Raw genomic sequence first — 11201 nt, 5'->3', positions numbered from 1 at the left:
ATTTAAAATAAATTGCACAACTATAAGAACAGCACCGATATGCGAAACTCATTTTCTTTTTTGACCACTAATCTGTTCAGGACTCCCGAAACGGGCTCTGCCATTTTTATTAAATTGATATCTAATTTTTATGAAATTCTGCAAAAGGCATTTATAGCACAACAAAAGGGGGACGAACGTTTTCTAAAGGTAGGTGAACCACAAATGCGATTAAAGAAAATACAAGATATATGAAAACCGTGTACACATCCAAACTGTGTTGATTGAAATAGTTGGCAGCTTCTCACCAATTTAAAAACTTACAGACTGGAATATACTTGAAAAGATTGGAATGTGAGCAATTAAGCCACATGACGCAAAAGCAAAGTAAACCCTTCCTTAATCTGATTTAAAATCGGTGGATTACATGGTATTAGCGTGATTAAGAATTTTTTATGTACTCTGCGTTTGTTGTGGAATCGATCATGGAAGCCTTTTACTGGGGGTTCATGGTTCATTTGTTCAGTTTCTTTGACATGTTTTCTTACATTCTACTCTTTATAAAGCTTGTTTTTCCTCAGCGCTCGGTCTTACTTTAGTATACTTTGCTAATTTTTCCCAATCTTTCCAAACGCTCTGTTACCCCAATTGGAACTGCGCTTATAAAATAAATTTGATTTAATTTGTATTTATATATTTAATATAAATATCGAATACGGTGTTGTCTGTTCCGTTAAAACCTGCAAGAAGCAGATCACCCACGACCAGCCGAGCATCCCTTGCTGGCTCTGCGATAACGTAGGGCACGCAAAATGTATTAGGTTCTCTGGCCTCGTGGGTGACGCTTGTCGAGGCATGTCGGTCTGTCGAGAATGACATAGTCACATTTATGAGGCAGACGCGAAAGGGCTTTAAGGAGCTGACCGTGGGCTTTAAAAAGTAGTACGATCGGCTTCTAGCCATGGAGTCTCAATTCAGCGGCTTTAAACTCCTAGGCGCAAAAAAGTCAGTCCTCGGGATCTGCAAGTGCCTGTCCCTCGACCGCTCGCTGCTGATCAACCGTCCCCATCCATTTCGATAGTTCAGCAGCTAATTTCGTTTTCCACTCCAAAAGCAACGACAGCTGCTGGTGATCCAGATTTGGCTACCGACTTACGACTGTGGCGTCCGTTTTCGTCGAGTCCGTTTCTAAGCCATTATGTATCGCAGCATATTTTTGTCTCTCGGATTGCCCCTGACACATTTAACAAAGCCGATGGATTAAAGGTGGAAAAGTTTAATTTTTCTTAAGCCAGGGAGATAGCTTCTTTCAAGATTAACGTATCGCCGACTCATTTCGAGACCAATTGCTCTTCCAAATTTTGGCCAGAGCACCTGGTTTTGAAAGAGTTTAAGGCCAAGAAGAAAAATAGGCCCCCATAGCTCTTCCTAGTAGTGAGGCAAGTGCTCCTTCCTCCTCTGCTCCATCCACCTTGTAGCCTATAAAAATGCTCGCGGCTTTCGTAGTAAGCTGAGCACTCTTTTTATGGATAGTTTCACATTTTCATCCCACGTTATTGTGTTTACCGAAACCTGGTTAGAGCCGAACATTCTTAGAGCCGAAGCTTTGGCAGATCGGTACACAATTTATAGAAATGATCGTTCGTCTGGAGTGGAGAAGGGGTTCTGATTGCAGTGGACTCTCACTTCACGTCAGAGCATTTCACAGTCCAGGTTTCAGAAGACCAGGATTCTTCCTGGCCATTCTATTTATGTCTTTATGTCACTTGATCGTATATTCCACCGACTTCGGATGTCTTAATATACAAGCAGCACTTTTCCGCCTTAAAAACTGGTTCTTCCTCGCTATCTGATAAAGACCATAGTTCCACTATTCAACACTATTCACTCTATCCATCTGGAAAGAACCCTTTATAATTCCTCTCCATAATAAAGGTAGCCAGTTTGACGCAAAAAACTACAGAGGTATGTATATCAAAGTTATCCGCTATTCCTAAAATGCTTGAGAAAATTATAACTTCGCACTTGCAACATCTCTGCAAATCACTTATACCTCCAGCTCAGAACGGATTTATACGGCGGCGATCAAAAACCACTAATCTTTTAGAGTTCACCTTCTTTGTCATTAAAGGCTTCCAAGGTAACTTGCTGTCGGATGTTATTTACACTGATTTCAGTAAGGCATTCGATTCTGTAAACCATTCTCTTCTTGCACAAAAGCTCGACCTTAAGGTTTCCTCCCAATCTTTTGAGATGGATTTCTAGGTTTCTAGGTCTCAAAGATTCCTCTTCAAAAACTCCTTACCTTTAGCTGTTATGGTTACTTCTGGAGTACCACAGGGTGGCCATTTTGGCCCCTTACTTTTCACACTCTTTATTAATGACCTGCTTTGTATTAAAAAATTCTCGAGTACTTAGGTATGCAGATGATGTTAAGCTCGGCGTCCAGTATAAGGACATTTCATTTCACTCTCGCTTGCAATCAGATCTCAATAACTTTCAGTCATGGTGTTGTGTAAATATGTCACACCTTAATGCCGCGAAATGCAAAGTAATGACTTTTCATCGCTCCACCCCTTAGTGGCTCCTTACGCCCTCTGCGGTAGTTCTCTTGAGAGAATTACATTGCTTGATGATCTTGTTGTTAAACTAGACCCCAAGTTTAGTTTTTCTGAACACATTTCTACAATGGTAAATAAAGCCATGGGTGGCTTGGATTTATAAAGAGGTGGTCAACGGAATTAGATGACGAAGACTATCTATATCTCGCTTGTTCGTCCGATTTTAGAATACGGCTTATGTGTATGGTGCCCTCAGTACAACATAGTACGTCAGTGCAGAAAAACTTTTTACTTTTTTCCCTGCGTGGCCTCAACTGGGATGCAACTGTGAGACTGCCACCCTACCGTAGTAGACTACTTCTAATAAACCTTCCATACTTAGTTAGTCGTAGAAAAATGCTTGGTGTAATTTGTACGCACAACTTGATCAAGGGGGATGTAGACAGCTCTGACTTGTTGAGCCGCATAAACTTTAAGATTCCCATTAGACCCACTTCAAACTTTATTCCTTTATTTCTTCCACTTTGTAGATCGAATTATGCCTTACACGAATCGTTTACGGTTTTATGCTCGGATTATAATTCCCTCTATCACATGATATCCTCCACTAACTCCCTTCCGCTTAGCAGCTCTCGCTCTCACTTTCTGCGCTCTCGCTCTCTCTCTCTCTCTCGCTTTCCTGGCGCTCGGGAGCATAAAGCAACTATATAAGCATAAAGCAACTAAATAAGGTCTCGTCGGAAAAAATTAGGCAAACGTGCTAGTAAAAAGTGCAAGTGAAAGGGCTCTCGCTGTAAGTGTGAGGGCAACGATAATGGAGTGTGCTGATTAATCATTTAAAAGCAATGTGAAAAAAACATAATAATTGTTACATAATTTAGTTTTTAATAGTTTGCTTAATGAAAGTAGTCAGTGTCCGCAATCGTCCGCAACCAACCTTCCGCGTCGACAAGCAAACGTGCACTGAGAATTGTGAAAAGCAGCGAGTAACTCTGCCACCGACGAGGCCTCCTTATATAGTTGCTTTATGCCCCGGACATACCAGATAACATTACATTCTACATACACATGCAATTACATACATTCATATTCTACAACCGCGCCGCGCTTGAGACAGGGAATAAATCATCAGTATTTATACAACGAGAAGGGGCGTGTGAGACGCTTCTTAAGCGTCACAACTTTTATACCCGGTACTCAGAAAACCATATGTAACTTAAGTGTTACCTTAAATTTTAATTTTTTTCTATATCTTTCAGCAACATCTACATCCACGTCTACATGTGCAAAAACAAATAAAAGATGCGGGACGGGGTGGGTTTAGCCACTGCAAATTAATTTCTGCACTCTGGCTATAATAATGATCCAATTTGGTGAACTGGTAGATATGGTTCTTCCCTACGGAATGTTTAGTTTTCTTTTATCTTCAAAATTGTAGCCTTGGGATGTTTTCGCCTTTGGTGGCGGGACTCATTTTTGAAATACACTTGTAACAGTGTGAGCATACAGAAGTCTGGATACAACATTTGGTGGCTCCAACTTTTATGGTCTCTGAGTACTACATACAGACATAGCTGATCAAGAATATATATATTTTATGGGGTCGGAAACGTTTCTGTATGTGCGTTACATGAATTCCGTTATTCGCACAAATACAATATATCCTATTTACTTTTCGAGTACCAGGTATAAAAACTGCAGATAAGTACGCTCCCATTGTGCCGCCAATCGAATCCTTCCGCGATTTGTGTTCCGCACTCTTCAAGTCCGAGTGTCCACAAATCCATATGTACATACAGTAAGACCACATATTATTCGTACACCGTCAACACCCAGGTTTGAACCCCTATAACTTGGCGTACGGTCAACGTAAACAGAAAAAGTTAATTATGTATCAAAGATCAACATAACTACTATATGTTTATGAAAAAAGTTTTTAATTTTATTCCTTATAAAAATAACCTTAAGCAAAACAATTTTCATATGGGTCATCGGAGGGGGCCTTTTGCTTCACCTGTGTTGTTTTAAACCTGTAGCTGTACGAGTGGTCTTATTTAATAGAAATATAATCAAGGAGGGATTAAACTTTATTTTGAGTGACAATTGGCATCCATGTGTCATTCCATTTGGTCATATTCCGAAGTCCATAAAAAAATGACACCAAATTTAATACTTTTTGGATCAAATCTGGCTCTTTACAACTGCAACCAGCTAACTACGGTTAGTAAAGTTGAGTTCCATGAAGCCTGTGTGGCAAAATTTGTAAAAAAGAATACGGAAGCCCAAATTTCATCGAGGGAGCTATTGCAACCGGTCTGCTTGCGGAGGGGGTCACTATAATTTCATGGGGTACCAATAACTTGGGGGAAATATTGTTTCTAGGGCTTTTAGTTATCATAGCTGGACATGTTACCTCTAATATTTTAATTTTACTTAAATAATCGGACGGCTTTACGAATAATGTATGTGCGAAAGAAGGACTTTTTTGCTTAAGGATACCATAGAAGAAAACTAAAACTTTTTTTCATAAACATATAGTAGATATGTTGATCTTTGACACAAAATTAACTTTTTCTGTTTACGTTGACCGTACGCCAAGTTATAAGGGTTCAAACCTGGGTGATGACGGTGTACGAATATGTGGTCTTACTGTATATTCTTATGTACATATTTTCCGATTCCGCTAATACTTGTGTCAATTTATCCGCTACACCGCCATAATAACGGCGTCCGACACGTACACATGTATGTGCATATGTTTGCCTTATCCGCACGCACACACCCCACCCCCAATACAAACACATTCATCCGAATTAATTTATGGTCGTTTATTTATTTCCGTAGAACTGTATTCATTCATTACATTCTCTAATTACATTGAACATTTATAATACATAATAAACAGTGATAATCCCAGAAAAAATACCACCATATCAGATTAAGACACATTTACATACCACACTTGGTATATGAATGCACCTACGCGTTAGCACCATACGCGATACCGGAACTCCGCTGCATATGCAAATTTCGCGATTCCCGAGATTTAAGCATTCCAGGCGTACTTTAGGTGACCCACAGCCAGAATAATTTCCTCCACATGCGGGATAAATTAATCCAAGAAGAGGCACAGCTCGTTTCCGCAGACTTTTGCATTATTTCCGCGCCAGTGGGGGCAAAAATAAAAAAAATATCGCTCTTATCCAGCCGAGTACTTTATATTTTTGCGCAAATCGTCTTGTCCATTGCCCACTACGACTAAATCCATTCCGATATCGATATACATATAAAAATATCCTAGTCTAGTGCGGATCCCGATTGTGTTTTTTGTGCGCCAAAACCGCTTGGAATAAGAAAAATATAAAATTTTTTCTTGCGTCAGATCTTCCAATAGTTTTTCCGAATACTTCCGTTTTTGCTCAAAAATAGTCTTACACATCACCCACTACGACAAAAAAATCCAATACCGATATATAAAAATATCGTAGTCTAGTGCGGATTCCGATTTCGACTTTTTTATGCATTAAAACCTCTGCCAATAAGAAAATATCCTTTTTCTTGAGGAATATCGTCCGATATTCGTGCTCGACTGGAAAACAAGTAAAAACTCTACTGAATAAAATGCATCCAAAAAATTGGATCACCGATCACGCATAAGGTGCTTTCGCCTCAACACCCGAAATCAGACAGTTCTCGCCCCACACTTCCAATGGCACAGTCGACCGCCACCTCCGCACGGGCCAAGTGGCAGCCATCGATAGACTGACCACTTTGGAAGCACGGCTCACCACTCCAGGGACCGGCACCCCATCCTCCACGGTCTTAAAGGTCCAGAACATGTGGGACAACGTGGATGCTGAGTTTGAGGCCTGTTCGGTGGCAATGCTGTGCGAGCCCCCTGAAGTCCAACAGAAAGTTCAGGACATGTATGGCGAATGCTCTGAGGGCTACGAGCGGTGCGTAGCGGACCTAATTGCCCAAATTGACCGCCCAGAAGTTCGTCCTCCCGTGCCGCAAGCCTCCCAAGACGGCTGTCCGCTGCCCCCCTGTGATATTGAAATTTTCACAGGGGATTACGTCCGCTGGCCTACGTTCCGGGACTTATTCACCGCGATATATATCGGTCAATCCGAGTCTATCTCAAGTGGAGAAGCTGTACCACCTCTCCACTAAGACCCGTGGCGATCCGAAAGCCATAGTCGAAAAGTCCCCACTCACCAACGACGGTTTCGAGGCAGCATGGTCAGCCCTCCGAGGCTCATAATCGACTCATGGTGACCACCCAAATAATTATCCTTTTATTGCTGCCTCGCGTTGGTTCCGAGACCAGTAGTGCCTTGAATGACCTTCAGAGCACGGGGATTCAAGGGGTTCTAACCGCTCTGGACCACTCCAAGGTCTGCACAGACAATTGGGATAGTCTGCTTGTGACTATCTGTGCCTCCAAGCTGCCAGCACTGACCCGGGCTCTGTGGGAAGCGTCAATAACTGACAAGAAATAACTTCCTCACCCAGCGATACTTGACTCTAGAGGCCATGGAGAGCGATCCGCATCCGCCAGACAATCAAAATCCGCAACCCCCCGGAAGCCACGCCAACCCGTTCCGGTCTCAAGCAGTCCTCTTCCGAGGAATTTTCAATCCTTCAATACCCACGTGTATCCGAAGAAGTTTGATCTCTGTTCCAAGGAAAATCACCCAATCCTGCTCTGCCCGCACTTCCTCCAAATGGACGTTGAAGCACGTTCTAGCTGCATTAACTGTTCGACGACTGTTCTACACCATTCAATTGCCTTTCCAACGTATCCAGACACAGGTCTCGAGCCTAAACCAGACAGTACCCGCTCAGTCAAATAAGCTCTGTCGCCGAGTCAATTCCAATAAGAATGTTGAAAGTAGCAGCTCTCTCTTTCCTGGCGCTCGCGAGCTGGCGGACAGCCAGACGCTAAGCTNTGTTCTAAGATTATATATCTGGAGTGCTTTTCTTACAGCGTCACCAAGTTCCGTTCCCCAAAGGAGGAGTACGAAAAGCGTTTGATTGTTCCAGAGTTTATGAACAGGAATCCTATGTATTTCGTGTAAGAAGAAAAGTACACAGTTACTCTTTAGCCAATAATTTTTCAATTCAAATATGATTATTTTTTGTCAATTTTAATTGTATCACATTTTCTGAACCGTAATCATATGTATATCTCATTTATTGAGGGCACACTCTGCTGCGATATTTGTGCACAAAGTATGTAACACACTGAAGGAAACGTTTCCGACGCCATAAAGTATATATATTTTTGATCAGCATCAATAGCCGAGTCGATTGAGCCATGTCTGTCTGTCCGTCCGTCTGTCCGTCCGTCCATCTGTCCGTCCGTCTTGTTGAGCGCCTGGATCTCAGATACCATAAAAACTAGAGTCACCAAATGGTGCATCCAGACTTGTGAATCACTGTTACAAGTGTTTATAAAAAATGAGCCACGCCCCTTCCGCCCCCGCAAAAGGGCGAAAACCTCCCAAATCCACAATTTTGAAGATAAAAGAAAATTAAAAACGCAATTCCGTAGGGAATGGGCCATATCTAGCAGATCACCAAATTGGGTCCGATTGGATCATTATTATAGCCAAAATGAAGAAATTAATTTGCAGTGGTGTTGAAGTGTTGTAGATGTAGATGACAGATGAAGAAACAATTTAAAATTTGACAAAACACCATTAAGGTGCATTTGTAGTACTGAGTGCCGGGTATAAAAGTTGTGACGCGTAAGAAGCGTCTCACACGTCCCTTCTCGTTTAATTTCTAAAGGCAATTTAAGACTTATTATTGAAGCTCCCAATGGATAAAATTAAGAGATACCCTATTAATTCGAAATATTACACAATTTGAAATAATAAAATGAATCAACTGTTATTTGACACGTTTGACAACGCTGACACGTTAAGATTTCCTAGTTTAAAGTTTGTCGCATAGCATGGCGTTGAACTGGAATCTGTGCGAATCTTGCAAGCGCTCCTGTTTATCCTCACGCTTCTCTTTAATGTACAGTACCAATATGATGAGTATTATGACCAGGCAAGTGCCTCCAAGGGCTACAACACTCATCAGGATCAGTTTACTGGGAGTAACAAACAGCTGAGCCTTCCAGTGCGATGGCTCATTCAGTGGCTTGGCACCACAATAATCTGTGAGTTTGGAATCACCAGGCCTACGGCCAGCGGATCTTCAAAGTTGGGTGTTNGTTTAATTTCTAAAGGCAATTTAAGACTTATTATTGAAGCTCCCAATGGATAAAATTAAGAGATACCCTATTAATTCGAAATATTACACAATTTGAAATAATAAAATGAATCAACTGTCATTTGACACGTTTGACAACGCTGACACGTTAAGATTTCTTAGTTTAAAGTTTGTCGCATAACATGGCGTTGAACTGGAATCTGTGCGACTCTTGCAAGCGCTCCTGTTTATCCTCACGCTTCTCTTTAATGTACAGTACCAATATGATGAGTATTATGACCAGGCAAGTGCCTCCAAGGGCTACAACACTCATCAGGATCAGTTTACTGGGAGTAACAAACAGCTGAGCCTTCCAGTGCGATGGCTCATTCAGTGGCTTGGCACCACAATAATCTGTGAGTTTGGAATCACCAGGCCTACGGCCAGCGGATCTTCAAAGTTGGGTGTTCGGCCCAGGCCAAAGCAGGTGTACGGCAGTTGTAGGGCAAAATAGGATGCTCCAACACCCATATCTGCAAAGCTGGTGATAGCATATTCTTGTTTGGATGTAATAAAAAAGTTTAAAATGCTGACGCTCGTTATTGGTTTTAGCCCTGAATTAATTGAAATTAATCTGTAAAAGTCTACAACTCTTTTTGGTCTTTTCTTTCACCAGTTTAACATGGTTGGTGCATGACATGTTTGCGTTAATAATTCTACCTAAAAAGGTAAACCATTTAGTATTAGGTATTTGGACATTTACTACTGATATGTTTATTGTGTTTCCCCTATTATTACCAATGTGAAGACTTACTAGGGTTAAAGCTGAAACCGAGCTCCCCACAATTTTCCCTGTAAATTTGCAACAGCCTCCTCAAGATGTTTTCTATGTGAAATAAGGACAAAATCATCCGCAAACTGAATTACTTGTGTTTTAGAGTCCATAATTTGATTAAGTATTTTTGTGTATACTTTAAATAACAGAGGTGACAGAGAAGACCCTTGTGGTAATCCACCTTGTACCATCTCCACAGCATCACCCATTTTTAACATTCTAACTGATAAGAAACTCATGATCCAGTCTGTGTACATTTTGGGAAACTTTTCACTATTCATTATCATACTTAAGAAATTTAAGTTTACACAATTATACGCATTGTTTAAGTCTACAAAAGCTAGTACGACATGTTCGTTGTTTTTCTTCTTTGAGGCAGTTACATTGATAACATCATTTATGCACATCGATGCAGATTTGTTTTATTGATATGCAGACAATCTGTAAAGTAGTACCTTGTTTTTTTTTTATGTGAATTTCTAGTTTGTTTTTAATGATTCCATTTACAGTTTTGGCCATGACCGAAATCAGTGAGTTTGGGCGAAAATTTGTATTATCTGTAAGACCCTTATTTTTTTTGGGTATAGGTGTGATTTTTATAGAACCCTATTCCATTGGAAAGTCACAATTTGTTATTTTGTTATTATAAAAACATTTAACATTTCATAGGTGACTTTATCCAATCCTCCAGCTGTTCTCTTGTTACGGCCAAGAACCTCTTCGAGATCTTCCACAGTGAATTCAGGACTATCATTATGTTTTTATTTGTTCCTTTAGGAATACCAAAAACTCTCCCGCTTTTTCTTGATCAAATTTTTCTTTTCTGTTTCTGTGTGATGGTTTTTAAGATTTAAAAACCTCCATGCTTCTCTGCTGTTTGAATTTATGTTTATTTCGATTATTTTACGGGCTTTTTTCCATTTTATCTTTGTCTCAACCGCTCTGCAGTACTTTTGAAAAGAAGGTTCTGCATTTGCTTGTATTTGTGCGTCACGGAATTCTCTAAAAAGTTCAGCATCATCCCACCATAATTTTGGTTTTTTTTCCCTATTTGATATGTTGCAGCTTTTATTTCTCTGCCCACATTTTTTGCTAGACTTTCTATATTTCCATTTATTTTACCTACGTTTGTTAGTTTCTTGGCAAGAAATCTTACAACTTTATCTTTTTTTTCCAGCCATATCAAAAACTATCGGATGATGATGACTGCCTCCCAGAAAAAATTTTTCGCATTTCCAGTTTTCTATTTTGATTCCTTTCACAAAAGTCAGAGCCTACATTTGCATCAATGTTTCTTCTGAAAGTAACACTGCCATCATTTGCCAGTATGTAACCCGCATTATTCATGGCCTGCCTCAAAAAAGTTCCTTCCCTGGTATTGACTGTGTCTCCAAAGCCAGTGTGTCTTGCATTGAAGTCTCCTGATATAACGCATCTTTCAAATGAATCGAGCCTGTCTATTGTCTGCTTAAAAATGGTGAGTGGTATCAGGGGTTTAAAGTATGCAGATAAGATGACTAAATTTAGTCCATTGATTGGTTTCAAAAACGATTCTTTTTAGATTTAAATTCTTTTTATGAGCGATGGCCACCCCTCCATAGCCATCTTCTCTGTGTTTT

This window comes from Drosophila guanche, unplaced genomic scaffold (genome assembly GCF_900245975.1).
Source record: "Drosophila guanche unplaced genomic scaffold, DGUA_6, whole genome shotgun sequence".
Classification (NCBI taxonomy): Eukaryota; Metazoa; Arthropoda; class Insecta; order Diptera; family Drosophilidae; genus Drosophila; species Drosophila guanche.
This window is presented reverse-complemented; position numbering follows the sequence as displayed.